The following is a 17,548-nucleotide window of genomic DNA, read 5'->3' as shown; positions in this document are numbered from 1 at the left end:
AAATATCATATTCTGTGACTTCAGATCTCTATTTTACACTCAAGTGCTCTAAGCCCCACATTAGTGCATCTCTTCCTCCTCCGAATTAACGTATTCCTTTAAATGCACTCATATTTCAGCGGTGGGTCTTTAAAGCAAATTGTGCATTATTTGCCTTTTTTTCCCTTCCTACATTCCTTACTTCTTGGTCCAATATTAACAATCCTCTCCACTGTGACTAAATTGTAAATATTCTCCTTGCCATTATGTCAGACCCCAGCTATTTCTTTATTTTTTTCCTCCTTATTAAATTATGTTTACCTGAATACATCAGGTTCATTTCACCTAGGCAGGATGTCCCATTAAGCATGACAAGCAGAAGGTTGTGAGATTAATGCCCTTCTTGAGCCTGAATTAGTGTGTCAGCATCTTTTCAGACCTGGGACCACAGAACATAGGAAGCATGCCATAATGGACCTTAGCCTTTAACTGAACTGCTCTAATATTATTCCTATAACAAGACTACTTTTAAAGAGGCTCATTATTGGCTTCATTAGATATGTTATTTGCATCAGTGGCTGTAGTTACTCGTATAATATGGAAGAGGTTAACATAGCGTATTTTTTATGTATTATATGGCATATAGCTTGAAGTAGCCAAAAGGTTTATGGCGATGTAATTGGTAGTTAGTGTGAAATTTGTAAGACAAATAGACAATACCTAGGGTAACCCCTATAATCCTCTCCTTTCAGTTTTTTACAGCCACCAAAGGGCCTCATTAAAACAGCAGTCAGCACCTTAGTGAAAAGATACAGTGCTTGTAGTGCCCAAATGTGACAGAAAATCTGCATTTTGTAAATCTGGCACCTTTGATAGATTATACAGTGTGAAGCCATTGCTTCTAAGCATTATGATAACGCTTAAGGTTCTCTTCTGAATCCAACCGTGCTATATTCACTGGATATAACAATGTGAAAAAGAGCTGGTTGAATAAAATAAAGCATGTGAGATGGAGAGGAGCCTTTTTTTATCCTTTGATGCAAAGCTCATCTCATGCAATGGGACTAACAGCTATAGTTGGTATTCCTGGTTCTGCTCGTACTTAGGGATACGTACCTGTAAATATTGACAAAATAACTGCTTAATACACAAATGCCAAAAGAAACTCAGCCTACATCTACCAGTTTATATGGCTGCTGTAAGGAAAGATGGTGTAGAAAGCTGATAGTGTTAAGATTTTTTTTTTTCCTCATTTAAAGGCACAATTTTGCTTTCACTTAAACTTGTGTAAACCAAAGTGGATTTCAGTGCTCTTCAGGAGTCCAAGTGACAAAAGGACTCCTGTGAACCTGTTGCCGTGCCCTGGCTTACATTGAGTGAAATGTGCATGTATAACTAAAAGGAGAACCTGCCCCAACGAGTGTATTCTTCTTTCAGCTTGCTTATAACAGCAACAAAACAAAAATGAATGCTGTAATGCAGGCTCTGAGTACTGTGGCAGGTGTGTGAAAGCTCACTTTTTGCTCAATAAGCTGTACCTAGGTGTGTTGGTTACTTACAAATGTGTTTGGTAGAGTGAACCACTTGAAACTGAGCAAACACGTGTCGCCGTGGCTGATTAGTTTACAACTATTTGCTCTAATCGCAAAAGGCAACCTCAAACAGCCAGAGGTCCAGAGCAGTAATTATCATCTTCCTCTCCGCTTAAAAGATGGGCTTGAGCATTTGGAGCTGCAAAAATTTTAAGAACTTGTCAAAAATAAAATGAAAACAATTGCTTAGCTCCCATTGCCTGCTTTGCCATAGGAAGTTCTTGTGTGGCTTTTGCTCACGGGGACGGGATGTAGGTTATGATGTTTGCTTGGGCTCCAGATGTGACAGCTGTTTACCTCTTCATTCGGTAATTGAAAGATTTCCTCTCATATTAGAGCTGCTGTAGACAAATAGAGGAGTAAAAGTTGTATTTGGTTCCATGGCAAAAAATACAACACTGATAATTCCTGAAGAGGTATTTCTACCTTAGTGCTTTGATCATTTCAGAAAATGTACTGCTCTCTGTAGTGAAAACAGGAATGCAAAACAAAAAGGGAGGAGGGGTTATGTGTGTGAAGCCTTTTCATTCCCTTTTGCATCAGGTTTTGTTCCTGGCTAGGAAATACCTCCTGTTTCAAGGTACAGAGTCTATCCCTGTCAGTAACAGGGACTGAATAACATTGCCAAAGTGCTCAGTGCTTACAGGGAGTTTCATTTTGATTTCTCATAAAAAATAATTAAAAAAATATGTAAAACTCTTCAAGAAGTAGATCTGTTGAGTTGTTTTCTGAGCAAGAATTTCCACAACTTGAAATTTAAGTGCAATTGCATTTGAGTCCCTTAGTGAAATAGGAAATACCTGGAGTTACAGTGGGGATTATGTTCTGCCTTAACTATTCTATTATGTAATGTGGGAAACTTCAACATTTATTTGTAGCTTTAAAATTAAAAATTATTGGCAATATTAAAAGTACCCAATTTCCTAATGCCCTTTAAAAGAAAAAAAAAAAAAACTGATTCACTGCATTACATTGATACCCAGAGGTGTTTTTTCTTCAATATACTCATTCTGAATCAGCGTATTTCTGTGTCGTTGCTGTATTCCCAGGTTTGTTATCACAACTCCTCACTTGGCTTTTGTAAGCACAGAGTTAAAAAGCAGGAGGGTGGAAGCTCTCTCCCCAGGATGGTGACGGGGAACTCGTTGTATCTTTTGCTGCAGTGGGTTTCCTGAAGTGTCATCACCAAAGAAGTGACTCCTCTTAATTACATTCCTCATTTCCAAGTTGTCCAGAAATAGTTCTTCTTGCAAATAATGTAGTTATTAAAATGCATGCCGAAGAAAATCCCCGGAGAGTGACAAAAGCCTCTCTTGACATTTGGCCATCCGGCGGACTAGGTGTGGGCAGGGTCCTGGGCTGGAGGGAACATTGCGTGTAGGTCTGGGGGGCAGCTGGGTGGTTGCTGACCCCCCCCTCTCAGCCGCACGGCTCTTCCCTATTGAACTGTGGCTTAATTGTATGACTGACCATGCTATTGGTTCAAAAATGAAAGTCAGGATCCCCTCATATCCTTGTGAATTGTGCTCGCTGATCTAGAGCAGGAAGCAAGTGGGTGTGTCGGTCTTTCTTGTGGGGGGCAGTAGTGAAAGTCCTTCTGTAACCTTGCAGGAAGGTGCTCAGCAGCACCTAACAGCAAACTAGCTCAGTCCACACATACCAGGAGCAATTTGGCTATAAACAGAAAAACAGGGGCTTGCTTAGGGGTAGATAGTATTGAAATCTGGACCAGCGAAAAGCTTTTCAAATTAACTTTTTACCAAAGTCTGGATTTTGGTCAATACAATGGCCTGCTCTGCAAAAGGAGCATTTCTGAATGTCATGTCTGGGTTTTTAATTCAGTGGATTATTCACATCTGTTAGGTGAGAATTACAGAGTGCTGAAATAATGTATTCTTGTGTTTTAGATCTATCACTGCCAAGGGCTACTGAATAGTAAGTATCAACATCTGTGTTACTCCTTCTTTGAGTTTTCTGATTAAATGTGTCTAAACATTTCAGCTGCTATTGGAAATAAAAATAAAAGTAGTTTCAAGCTGGTTTGATGTAGGATTTCACCAAACCGTACTAACAGCAAACATTAGTTAAGGGACTGTATGTGCAATTAGCCCTAACTAATGTTAACCTAGTGTTGTGATTTGTATTATTGAAAGGACATCAGGCTCTTGAAACTGTAAATAATGGAGTAAATATAAATAAAGGTACCTGTATTTTGACAGTGATGTTCCACCTCTGGTTCCCTGCATACACAAAAATCATTCAAATGCCTTTTCTTTCTCTGACAAAAATATTCATTAAAAACATTTCACTGTGCTGCCTTTTAATATAGCGCGGGCATTCAACCTGCGCAGGAAGCTCCCTGGAACCACACAAATACTGTGTAATTATCTTGTGGCTCCCCGCTGGCTGCTGCATATTCCAAGCACAAAGTGAGCAGCACATTTCTAGAGCCTGACTTCTGTCTTCATTGTCCCTGCTTGGAATATGAAGCTCCACTTCATTATAGCAGACCTGATCAAACTTGATAGATTTAGCCATTATTCTTGACTGTGTCAACTTTCAACAGCTTTTTTTTTTTTTCTTGGGCTCTTTTGTTTTGCCACCCAGGGAATGCATCTTATTTCTAGGCACTCTGCCCCTCTCTCTCTCTCTCTCTCTCTCTCTCTCTCTGTCTATACCACACACCCCAACAAACCAGGGTTTCAGCAAATAATGCTTCTTGTGCATCATGTGATTCAAGGAAAATAAGGCTTGCAATTTTTTTCTCAATTGTCCTTTATGGTTTTTATTGACTATTTTTTTTCAGTTTGTTTCTATAAAAATGTATATATATATACTGCAATATTGACATACAATACAGAAAAGCTTTGAAAATCCTTATTTTGTGTTAGTGGTGCAATAAATTTAGCATTGAGGATTTTTTGTCTGTTTTATGACAACTTTCAAGTAGCACTTTAGAGTTCATATTTTCAAGGATGATTCAGACAAATGTATCTTATCAAATTTTATAAATCATTACTTTGTTTATTTAACCTAGAGACATATCACCACATTTTCTTTGCAAAAGGCATTAGATCATTCTTTGGGCAAATACAGATGTTAATACGACTGGTTTACCATAACAGATTGCTTTGTAGTTTTTGAGAGTTGCTATGCAACAATAGGGAAGTATAGAGCAGCTCTAACAGATCTTTAAAGTACTGGGCAAAATACAGAGCATTTTCATAGCTAACCTAACACAGATTCCTTACATTTCTCACATATTGCTTAACTCATTTTGTGTCAATTTGCTCCCAAATTTGTAAGACTTACAGGGTCAACCCATTTTTACTGTCATTAATGAACATGATGAATACAGCGGTGAAGCTTTTCAAGCTTTATATTTAATCTACTGTATTTGTTATATTGACATGTACATTTTACAGGCATAATAAATGTGGAAAACCACTTTATAATTAATTTGGCTTATTAAATACCAGTTCTGAATTGTTAAAACTTTAGAAAGAAATTAGGCTTCTTTCCTTTTGTTTCTCTTTTGGTTGCAGATTAAAAGGTAAAGGATGTCTTATTTCTAGCAAGTTTACTGAGAGATTCTTATTGAGGTATATTGTTTAGCAGCATTTAAATACTGTTAGGAATTGGTATGACTTAAATTTAGTGTTATGCTTTTTAAATTAAAAAATCATTATTTTTTAGAGTGGCATTTTCAGTCTCACCAAAAGCTTCTCGGCATCTTAAAATGTAAATTGCAGAGAAGCAACACAAAGGATAAAGAGAAGATTTTGAAGGCAATCACAGTGATCACTTAATTCAGTCTCTGCATATCCACTTGGCATAAGGTAATTAGAGTGCCACATTGCTGTAAAGACAGAAAGCTTAGGGTACCATTCTGACTCACCCAGACGATAATACATGATTAGAAGTCAGTGACAGATCACAACTGCTGAATGACCCACCAAGGTCTTATCAAGGGCAAATCGCATAATTAGCATGCACTTCGCTGGCAGAGGAGTACAGTGCTATTGTTCTGGCACAATCAAATTAGCCCAGCCAATGAGGTCACTGTTCCGTGACCTTAAAGACATTTCGTGTTTTTTATTTTTCTGCCATATAAAAAAAATAAAACAGGGGAGGGGGGAAAACACTTTAAACTGAGCTGAAGTTCTTCTTATGGACACTGCGAATAGCTGTTACAAAGGCATTTTTGGAGTACGCTGTGCTGACTCCTTAGTTCATCATGTATGGAATAAAGGAGTCGGCTAATGCAGTCTGACCCTGGGGGACACATATGTAATGGAGCCACTTTGACAGAAATTCAAGCATCTAGCCAGGCCTGGAACTCATTTGCCCTGAATGCATCCGCAGCATTGCGCATGTAGCGGGGGAGGGGGAGCCTTCATGCAAACACACAATCTTTCCTTCATTATGATAATTAGCACAATTATCTTGATTTGCTCATTTTATCTGTATTTTCCCCAAGGTTTGGCCATTTTGTTTGTCTCCCTAGCGTTCCTCCTGAATGGGGCTCTCAGCTGAGAGCAGGAGCCATTGGGGATGGTAGACACCACCGATGCTTCAGGCATGTCATCCGCGGGCCACAGCCGTCCCCAGCGCAGTGCTGCAGCATCATATCATTAGCACAAATGCACACAAAGAGCCATCCCTTTCTTCCCCTGGAAGGCCTGTTCTGGCTTTCCAAATTATAGAGCATTCGCCAGGCTTGTGAAGAACTGGGACCTCCCTGTTCCCAGCACAGTTCTCCAAAGCACTCGGACTCGTGAATTCTTATTTTGGTAGTTAAATTTGGAACCGGTGGCACAAACTTTTTTCCTTTGTTCTCTAAACCGGAATACAGTTCTGAATTGATCTCCACGCTTGTTAATATGCATGGTATATAGGAAGGCCAGTGTAAGTTTTAAGAAAAGTGAGAACATGGACTTTATTTGTATTCTCTTCCGGCAGCCTGCACATATTTGGGCTGCGTATCCCCACCTCTGCTAGATAATTGGATCAAAAAGGTCTATAATGAGTTGTCTCTGTCATGTCTGCACCTCTGTCACTGCTTCTCTTTACTTTTTTTCCTCTTTTTTTTTTTTTTTTCTTTTTTAAGACTGGGTTATGTTAACTGAGTAGAGGAACTCTAAAATCTTTATATTTTGTGAATTTAAAGGCGAGCTTTCATGTTCATTCAAAAGGGAAATGAAAGCACAATACTCAAATAGTTCCCTTCTTTTCGTGGGTTTGGTCCTTGGTCTTTCAGGCAGGAGTGGTGTTACGTGTGGTATTTGTGCATGACAAGACTTTTCAGTCCTCCTCCCTGCTTAATACATCACTCTATAGGTACTACATCACTCCATATATTAATGCTGGTTTTGCCATCACCACAGGTGTCTCAACAAGCCATGGTGACGTTACAGAGAGCTACAACCTTGTAGTTTAGGACGCAGCAGGAGAGGTGGTGAAGATGAGATCTATTTACTGCACCTTCCTCTGTTATAATTAGTCGTTGTCGGGAGAAAAGCAAGTACCAAAGGCTAAACTGATGCATGCTTAAATAATGTATTTCTCATGTCTGACTGCATTCACCTTTGAGCCAGTTACATAATTCCAGGTACAACTTGGCTTCACGTGTTTACTGTGCCTGCTTTATGCTGCTGGTGCTGCAGTAGTCAGAGCTTTGTGGTCCTTCCCATTTCCCAAATACATTTTTATTGATAAATAAACAAAGGTTTTTCACTGCCGCATGATTTGTAGATAAAACGCAAGAATTCATTAGCGAAGGGAATTCAAATTAAAGATCAGTGATTCAGGGTCTTCCCTAAGAATTAATTCTGACAATACATTCCATCTATTGTAAATAACCGGGCTGAGTCTGCAAAGTGTGCCATTGAAACTTTTCCTTGTCTGGCAGAAAGCTTATTTCTAAAGGTCTCGTTGATTGTGCAAACACAGGAACATTTTCTTTCCTTGAGAATTAATATTGACTGTGTATAGAACGACAGCAGTACTCCATCTATCCGCAAAATCATATAAACATATATAATTACTCTGAAAATCTAATCTATTTCTGGATTCTCAGTCCATGTGATAACTTTTGTTTCACTGGATAAAATGATGAATTATATACAAAGAAGCAATTATGGTTGTTCTTGAATTGGAGATGGAAATATACACTTTGCATACGCAGACCTGCTCTTCCTTAAGGCCATTTATTTCTCCGATTTTAAAAATGTGTGTGTTTGTATATGGATGAGTGTTGGTGTGTGGATGGTTACCTGTCTGTGTATAAATAAAATGAAAAACTGTGTCTTTGTATATACTGCATGTGTAGAGGCATGTATAAGCGTATAATAATTCATAGTCCCATAAGCTCTTGGTGGACATTCCTGCCTCAGTTATTCAGCCCCCACCATGAAAGTCCCCTAACAAACAGGATTAAAATTCACTCCTTTCAACCATCCTAGGCATTTATTCCTTCCTTTTCATTGAGCTACATTTGTCTGATTTAACAAGATAAGATTTGAGTGCTGATGCAGCCCGTTGTTAATGCAGCAGCCGCATCCACCATACCATCGACACTATGCATCAGAGGGATGCATAAATCAGGTATTCAAAAAAAATTAGATATGCAGCACACCAGTTTTATAGTCCCAGCCTCAGAAATTGAAATGGCCCAGATTAATGTATTATATCTTACACACTGTCCGAGTGAATCAACTTTAATATATTGAACAGATTCGCAGAACAAGACTTTGTTATCTAAGGAGCACTCGGAAGAAGGAATTGACCTGAGGATTTGATTTGGTTCAGGTAGTTCATGTTGTACAGCAGCATTTGAATAGTTTCACATAAAAATAAAATTTGTATCAGGAATATTCCACATCATTCTGGCCTTGCTCATATCGAAGCTTTGCGGTGGGGCAGTATTACAGAAACAATGTCCAGCAAAAAGATGATTTTAACCTTTGCTTCAGACATGTCAAAACAATGTAATGTAATTTTAATGCAAACTGCTGTTTCGTAGCAGAGGCACTTCCACACACTGACTTTAACTAGTTTAGGTTTATGCTGAAAATGAAAAGCCCATTGAATTTCATATATGATGGAAACACCGCAATTTACACCAGTCTGCTCCCAGAGTGCATGTTCTGTTTGAAGCCATGCAGTGAGACGATTTCTGCTCTATTCTCTATTGAAAACCCCCAGACCGGCTTTACCTGCATAATCAAGGACAGATGAATGTTAATGCTGGGAGGGCTGCTTGTTTTTTGAGTGACCACTACTGCTAGGGCAGAGTTTGGATGGGCGTTTGTTTATTGAAAAATGCAACAAAAGCCTGACTGAGCAGGATGAGGTACAGCAAGGTGGTGGAGATACGAGCTGAAAGGCTCTTGAGGTATTTGGGTGATGCCTTTCTGGCTCCTTGTCTGGTTACTGGCTGGGAGCACGGCGCTTCTTCACACTTTCAATAATGAGTGATTGGAAAGTGCTTACACCTGTAATCGTGCTCTGCTAATTAGCACTAACAAGGAATTACATATTCTGAGTGTCCATTAGGTACCTTGAAGGGCACTGGACACATTTTTGAGGAATTTGTGCTCCTATGGATGCTAAAGATGCCCAGTAGGATTTAAAAATGTGTGGGTATCTAACTCTACTTGTAATCAGGAGTTAGGTGCTTCTCAGATATACAGTGTCTCTAAAATATGGCCAGAGAGGGTTAGAGAGGTTTAAGTCTGCCCTTTAGAGCATTTTATGTTGACCTATTTGTGCTGTGTAAAAGATAGATGTTTAAACAGACAAAGGTAGACTGCAGCTGATCTAATACAGTTATCTAATAGTGGAGGCTGTGGAAACTTTCTTGTTGGATTGTGTGAGATCTGGAGCCAAAGCCTGGGTTAAAGAGATGAATATGTTGTTGTATTTCCCCATAAGAAAGTAATTAATAACGCACGCAGAAGCCAAGTCTTGGCTGATCTTTAAGACTGGCCAGTGGATCAGGCTAACACAATGGTACTGGGAGTGCAAGAGGAGCTGTCCAGGATGCGTGAGGTGTATTTTGAGTCATCTGAATTTCTCTGAAGGTTTTTCTAGGCACTGGGCAGCTTTCACCTTTTTAAGCTTTGGCCAGAAGACACAACCCAGTCTGAACTGATTTTCCAGTCTTAATTTTATTTTTCAGAGCCAATGTTATAATTTACAGTAACACGTAATAGGAAAGAAATTCTGATAAGTGTGTTGTCTTTTCTTAAATTTGAAGGTAGCATACTAACAAATTAGGGTAGGTTCACATTCATTTTCAACATGCAACCCTCCCCACCTCTATTCCCACCCCAGCCACTTTATATAAATTATTAATTTTTCTTCTTTAAGCCTGGTCGAATTTTGTCTATCTATATTGATAAGAATGAAAGAGAGATATTATTATCAAATTAGCATTTATTGTATGTTACCAGAAAGGATGATTTTTTAAGGTAACCTGAGTGTCAAGCAGCCTTGAGACGAAATCTTGGTTTATCAACAGATTCTCCATCCTCTTGTATATAAATAATTGTGTGTAATTAGCATTAAGTGTGTACAAGAATCCAATGTTAGAATGCTGTAATTTTAAAGATATGACTATATTTATGCTTAATTTTGGAAGAGCTGGCTCTTTTGCTTAATGTGTTCCTCATGAGCATTGAGACTCCAGGCAAGCCATTTTCATCAAAGGTCTAAATGTGTGCTTAAATTCTGTAGTGAGTAGGGAAGACTTAAGCGTATACTTCAGTGTTTTGTTGTATTGATAGCAGTTTCATCCTGGCCTTTGTTATGCAAAGCTCTCCTACAAAACAGAGCTCTCTAAAACTTTCCTTCCTTTTTGTTAATTCATACTTTATTTTTCCTGCATGGAATCAGAAGTCATCAATTTTACAAAATCATATTATAAACTTGTAAACCAGTATGAGTGGAAATATCTGATCGCATTCATGCAACTGTTAAAGCATTCAGACAATTAGAAGAACATTTTAAACCCAAGTCACAGTTATTCCAATGCATTAAGTATAACTCTTTAATGTTGCAGAGTCTGTGTCTTCCATCTGTTCCATCAATTAAACCGTACGTTGATCTATGAAGTTATTAGCATCAGCCAAAGTTCCAAATAGATCTGTTTTGTCACCAAAGGAAATCCAACATTTAGCAGGAACAATAATGTAATTCCTATTACAGACCCTCCCCTAATCATTTTTCGTATTTCTGTAAACTTTCCTTTTATTACACAGCTAGACTGGAGCATTGGGCACTCTAGAAAAGAGAATTAAAATAAGGTCGGGGTGGTATTACGCTGCTTGTGCTGCTGGAAGAGAACCTGGATTTTTTGTGAATAAAGTAATCAGAGAAATAGTTGACAGAATTGATGTTCCTTTCTCCTGGTTGAACTGGTGAGTCTCCTCGGCTGTTTCTAGCTGTCATCACCAAACACAAGAGTGGCTTACGGAGACTGCTCGCAGCACAAGTTTCAGATAATTAAGAGAGTCTCATCTTAAAAGCGGTCCCATTTCTTGTGGGAAGAAATGATTAAAATGAAGAATGATTAAATGAAGAATGATTAAAATGAAGAAATGGTTAAAATACTTCTGTCTTTAAATGAGTCTGAAGATCCTTTGGAAGTAGGTATTTCAGCTGCTGAGTGAGGAGCAAACTGATTTTTTGCTGTAGACAGCCAGCGAAGCCTGCGACATTCACTCTTGTTGGTTGCTGGGAACTCTGGGAGGTTGTGTGTAAAGGGGACGTGCTCACACTGTGTAACTGAGCCAGGTCTTGTTCTGGCATTGGAGGTTCGGTCTTGGGGTGCTGCAAGCTATGCATCAGACAGAGGCAGTCCCTGAGTTTTCTGGACCATAATCCTACTGGGGCTTTGTTCATCCATTTGTCGAAGGCTATGTAAGAAATGAGGTCAATTATATTTTTACAGATGGGTTTTGCTCATTTAAAAGGCAACCTTTCTCTGTCAAGATGAAGTTCCTATCAGCTATCTCATTTAATTACAATTTGAGAATGATAGATACACTTGCAAGTAAGAAAAATGTGGCTGAGAAGATGCATCAGAATTGAAAGGAAGAGGGCCTTTTGACGAAGTAGGAGATGGCAGTAGTTTGCCATTGCCCATTTCACTCGCTAGGGCTCTTGTCAGTGTGGATGCGTCTACTGAGTCTTGGAGGCTACGGAGAGTTATGACAATAGACAGATCTCTGGCTGTAAGTAACGGAGCAGTTATTGGTGCTGGCACAGTCTTAGAAATTTCCTTTTGACAATAGGCTTGATCTCCTTGTAACAGATTGATCTTTAACTGAGTGGCTTTCATCCAGGCACCCATTTCTTGTCAGGGCTAGGAAAGTGAGGGAGTTGCTCCAAGCCTAGGGAAAGGGATGTTGATAATAATACGGCAACTGTCCCATGCAGGGTTGTCAAACAAGATGGGTGACAAGGTTATCTTTGTTGGATCAGAAAGCAGAAATACACAGACAAAAAAGAGCATCAGAGTGCTTTGAGAACTTCTCAACAGGAAGAAGCAGAAGCATTAGTAAATAGGCCTTTTCATGCTGTAGTGAGTAAGTTGCCCCTTTTTTTCTTATTAAACACCTCTCCAAGTTGAGACTCTCTAAGTCTTTCACGATGAGCTTGTCCTTACCCATGCTTTTATCTTGGTTAGGTGTTTGTGTCTGAGACACATAAAATTTCATAAAATAAATCTACGGGTCGAATTTTCAAACTGCATTGGCTGCGTCTTTCCTCACAGCCTCCTTTATCAAAGTTTGGGATTTTTGTGCAAAGTTAGCTCTTGACCCTGTTGTGGTATTGGACTCCTGAAATCTCATTCTCTCTGCTTACTGTTGGAAAACTCACTCCTTCTCTTTTCTTGTTGAATTCTTCTCAAACACGGTAGGCTTCCTAAGGTTCTAGTCCCAAAGCAGTCTAACTGGTCATGAGAGGATTCAGCTACCCACTCTATCATCCTTTTTCTGTTGTAAAACTTGCGCCAGTTACTAGGGAACTTAGGGCACCCTCAGTTTCCAGCATATTACAAACTGGGGAAATACATCTTTGTATCTGTGATCACTGCAAGTAATAATCTGATGTCATTTTCTTGGCTTTCATGCTCTGGGATGACAAAGGGAGTCAATCGTTCTCATTAGTTGTGGATACCTTTAATTTACAGCTGTGTGACAAACGTATTACCAAAGGTAAGTGTCTTGTAAAATAACATTTGGTATGCATAACTAACTTCTCTTAGGAAACAAAAGAGAAGCTTCAGTCTGTCACACTGCTGTCACTTCCACACCTTAGACTTGAATCTAGCCTTTGCAGCTTTCTCTTCTCTTTTACATGGGAGACTGGCGGTCAGCAACTGGGACAAAAATGCTGGAGTTAGCGAGGGGTTAAAGAGTTCCATGTAGATGCCCCGTTCCTAGTACATAGCCCTGCAGCACACTGGTAGCAAAAGCTACGATGTGGGATAAGCAGATGAAGAGAAGCTACTGATGCCTGTGTTCTTTGAGTTAAAGGAAGGAGAGTTCAGTGATACCACTCTCAGAGGGCCTCATTTTTAAGAAATATAAGGAAAATTTGGTTAGAATTAAACAACTATTTTCAGAATTGCTTTTATGAAACAAATAAGGCAATGGAAAGTATTTATTTTACTGATACCTTGATTAATATATCAATATATGAAGTAATTTGCAGTTCAAAGGAGTCTTGATTGTTCAAAGGTGCTCGTACAGATACTATCTTCATGAGGGATATACGCACACCAACTTTTCCTTAAATTTCAATTTCTTTGCTTTTTAAAAAAAAGTCTATGAACAAATGACTGTATGTAAGAGATCTTGATGAATTATGATCTTTTCCCAGGTTTCCCTTTTCCTTGAAGAAAAAATCTTCCTTTGCAGCACTGCTCTATTTTCTTACTCCTTTTCATTCTCAGCAGTTTACTTGTCCATCTCATCCAAAATACTGCACTTGCCTCATGGATCAATTCATTTCCTCCTTATAGATATGCATTCTGGGCTGGATCAGTATTTCTGCATTTCTTGCCTTCCTTGCTTCCCAGACGAATTGCTGCTGACTCCTGGTAACAGCAGGATCCACAGAACTGGGATGCTATTGCAGTTGGCTTTGCATGGTCAGATTTTGTTTGGATGTAATGCACAATTTGAAATGTTTAAAAAAAAAAAAAAAACTTGTCACACTACTCTAACACTGTAATGCTGACCACAAAAGGGCAAAGCAGGGAGAAATAACCATAGTTTCATATTCCATTTCAAATTTTAGCTTTTCCTTCGTTCTCCCAACCTCTTTGCAATTACACTTAAAATGAAAAATGTGGAGTGATATTCTGCATCTAAAACATACGTAATTTATTTTATGCTCACTGTGTTGTTTGTTTGTTTGTTTGCTTGCTTTAATCTGTACTTTTAATTTCTTATACAGACTTTCATCACTTTATTTTTGAGAACACCACCAGTGGGGGGGGGGGTGAACTTGCATATCAAGGCTAATTTCTTAAGTTCTTTATGACATTTTTATAGAGGAGATACTTTTTTAAAAATTGGTTAATTGAATTAAAGTTTGACTGGGATTTATAGAGGGTCAGGGATGGCTGTTGCTGTTAGGTGAGTTGAATTCTTCTCCCTTACTTAGGATTCATACTGATGGAAACAAAAAATACACCATGCTGCTAATGATAGTTTATGAGCTCAGATGGTAGGCAGAGAGAAAGTTAAATAACGTATTGCGTGGGTAAAGCATGGCCCAGAACAGTGCGTTATTGTATTCTGTTCAAGAAGTTGTAAAGGTGGAGATGCCTACACACCTAGATCTGGTACAACTCTCACCGTCTTTTTTTCCTTTTCTCTCTTTCCCTTCCCTTCCCTTCCCTTCCCTTCCCTTCCCTTCCCTTCCCTTCCCTTCCCTTCCCTTCCCTTCCCTTCCCTTCCCTTCCCTTCCCTTCCCTTCCCTTCCCTTCCCTTCCCTTCCCTTCCCTTCCCTTCCCTTCCCTTCCCTTCCCTTCCCTTCCCTTCCCTTCCCTTCCCTTCCCTTCCCTTCCCTTCCCTTCCCTCCCTTCCCTTCCCTTCCCTTCCCTTCCCTTCCCTTCCCTTCCCTTCCCTTCCCTTCCCTTCCCTTCCCTTCCCTTCCCTTCCCTTCCCTTCCCTTCCCTTCCCTTTTCTCTGCTCTGCTCCCTTCCCCTTCCCCTTCCCCTTCCCCTTCCCCTTCCCCTTCCCCATCCCCTTCCCCTTCCCTCCCTTCCCCTTCCCCTTCCCCTTCCCCTTCCCCTTCCCCTTCCCCTTCTTCCCCTTCCCCTTCCCCTTCCCCTTCCCCTTTCCCTTCCCTTCCCTTCCCTTCCCCTTACCCCTTCCCTTGTTTAATCCAGTGGGGCACAATTTTGGGGGGTTACTGGAGAGGACAGCTTGGTGACATTATTTTTGTGGTACACAAGCAGGTTAGCATACAAGGTCAGTGTTTGTGCACAGCTCTCGGCCAGCTGTCGAACACTTGCTAAAACTGGAACTGGAACTAGAGAGATTCATTGTCCTGGGATTTATGGTAAACAAAAAAGGTTTTGGTTGTTATTGCTAAATTAGGAACCTAAATTGTGTTATTTCCTGTTCTTACTTATTTCTTTATTTGTAATCTCTTCAAATGATAGTGTATAATGGGCGGGTTAAAGATCACCCCCCCGTTACTTGGGCACTGTACAGCCCTATCCAGCATCACAGCATATCAGACTGCTGCTGCCTTTCTGAGACAGTAGTGGGTTTGTCAGATCAGCAAATCTGCAATCTACACATCCAAGGGATGTACACAGAAAGTACTGACCCATAATGAAGTAGATTGTGTGTCTGATGGTAATTTCTTACAGCAGTTTTCAGAATGAGGATAGCTGTGCTCGAGCATCTAACCTATCTACGATTTATTGGGTTTAGATGTATAATTTTAACTTTTACTCATAGGTGGTTTTACATGCTACTGTTCTCTATGCTACGGTGCCTTTGTGGCTGGAACCCAAAGTAAGTGATGGAACTGGAGGTAGGAAGTCATTCATCTGCTGTCCTGCTGCCAGGACTGAGGTCTGTCCTGTGCTCCATTTCACCTGTCAAAAGATACCTTCATTTGGAAGTTAGGGCTGTACCTAGGCTGGCAAATCTGAAAACATTTATCCAGTCCTTTAAACGTTTGTCCATAATATACTGAATTTTGTACTGATACAGCCCCATTGGCTGTGTGAGTGACAGGTATCCTTTTGAGTATAAACGTCCCTCAAAATGTTTACAGCTGTTTAATCGCTAAGAACACACCGAGGAAAAAAATATAACAACCTGTATATGTAGCTGTTACTAAACAAAATCTACTGATTTCCTTTTTTTTGTAGACATACAGCAATTTGAACAAATAACATCATATTCTTAAGCAGTGTATCATTTTCATATTTTTCAGCTATGATGAGGTATGAGTTTAAGAAAAAAGAATAGGGGAAGAATGGTGATATGTCCAAGAAAATCATGACATTAATAACATGGAGTATGATCAAAAGAATACAAACGCCATCAAATAGGTACACTAGTGATTGGATTGGTGTGAGTGAAGTGAATATTTCAAGTCTTCCTATTTGCATGTCCTGTCACTTCGTGTTCAGAGATTTTGATAGTAAATAAAGCTGCAGTAAAATTTAATATGAATGTAAATCTGGATATGATATCCTTGCAGTGATTGTGAAAAACAAAGCTTTTAACATAGTGCCTTCCAAATGAATATTTCTAACCAAAGAGGTTTTGTGCACCAAATCTAGAATTTCATTAAGAGACAGCCATACCCTTAATATACTCAGTTTAGCATAGATCAATAATAATCATCTTCAAATTGATAAGTAGTAAAAATGTAAAGTTTATGGCTAGTGAGTACCTGAAGAGTTTTTTGTCAAGTGTTAATGATAAACCTGCTGCATGTAAAAACTACAAAAGGACAGTGCCTCTTTAACAGGGACTACTATTTGTGCTCCGTGGAGCTTTGCGGTATTAGTAAAGCAGCATGAAAGAGTTGATTTTCATTTTATGTTGTGCTTGTGAGGCATTAACATGATGTTCTAACACTTGTAAATGAATACAGCTCTTGCCTAATCTGTCATTTTAATGCCTTATAGATTTTATTTCACTCTGTGTTGTACCAGATTCTCAATAATAATAATCAACTGCTTTGTTGTTCTCTTGCAGAAATTAAATTTCTGTAGTGAGTGTGCAACTAATAAAAGATGTTGCTTGAGGAAACAAAAAATAAATATGATGAATCATAAAAGTTGTATGTAGGGGGTTGCTCATATATGAAAGACAATTACTGAACCAGTGGTAAATTCATCTGATTCTCATATTGTCAACAGCTTAATAACTCTCACAAAGGGTTTAACCATAGTAGCTTTGTCTATATTGCTGTCTGTAATCACAAATGTGTATCCTCATAGACAGTGATGTGTATAAAAGCTATACGTGTGTGTGTATACAGTATTTTAAAAGGCTGTTGATGTTATTGTGCTGCATTCCTTTCTTAACCTGAGAAACTTTGCTGCTTTGCACTAACTCTGCCACTTGTGTAAGTCTAGCCACTCTCGTGTTGTAGTTAACCACGGGGTGAAGCACCACGGGGAGGTGCTCAGGAAGGAGAGAAGCCGGGAAGTTCTTGGTGTGTTGGTAAAACACTGACCGGCACAAGGAGAGCAAGGATGCAGTGTTTCCAACAAGTGTCTAACAGACAGCCCGGGTTGGCCAAACACACATGTGTTCATTGTAGACATTTCTAAACATGATTTCACAGAATATTAAATGCAGGTTAGGCTTTGGCTTCACCCTGAAAAAGCGCAGACAGAGAAAAATAGGAGACAAAAATGTTCTCATACAAATTCAGGACTCGGAGATGCTCCTCTTGGGTTTTGTTGGGATTTTCGTACT

The 17,548-nt window shown here is 39.4% G+C and overlaps 2 long non-coding RNA genes across 9 annotated transcripts in view; one reads left to right on the top strand and one right to left on the bottom strand.

The window, feature by feature from the left end:
* The window catches only part of LOC121067127, a 282,439-nt gene that overhangs the window by 46,422 nt on the left and 218,469 nt on the right, over nt 1-17,548 (top strand). The gene's annotated exons all lie outside the window — the stretch shown is intronic.
* LOC121067129 lies at nt 1,230-5,587 on the bottom strand. Its single transcript, XR_005818128.1, has 3 exons — nt 5,470-5,587; nt 3,777-3,811; nt 1,230-1,912 (listed from the first exon to the last, which is right to left on the bottom strand). It is a non-coding gene; the product is annotated as an uncharacterized LOC121067129 (long non-coding RNA).

The sequence above is a fragment of the Cygnus olor genome, chromosome 3, assembly GCF_009769625.2.
Source record: "Cygnus olor isolate bCygOlo1 chromosome 3, bCygOlo1.pri.v2, whole genome shotgun sequence".
NCBI lineage: Eukaryota > Metazoa > Chordata > Aves > Anseriformes > Anatidae > Cygnus > Cygnus olor.
The sequence above is the reverse complement of the archived record's forward strand: the minus strand, read 5'-3'. Positions and strand labels throughout refer to the sequence as shown.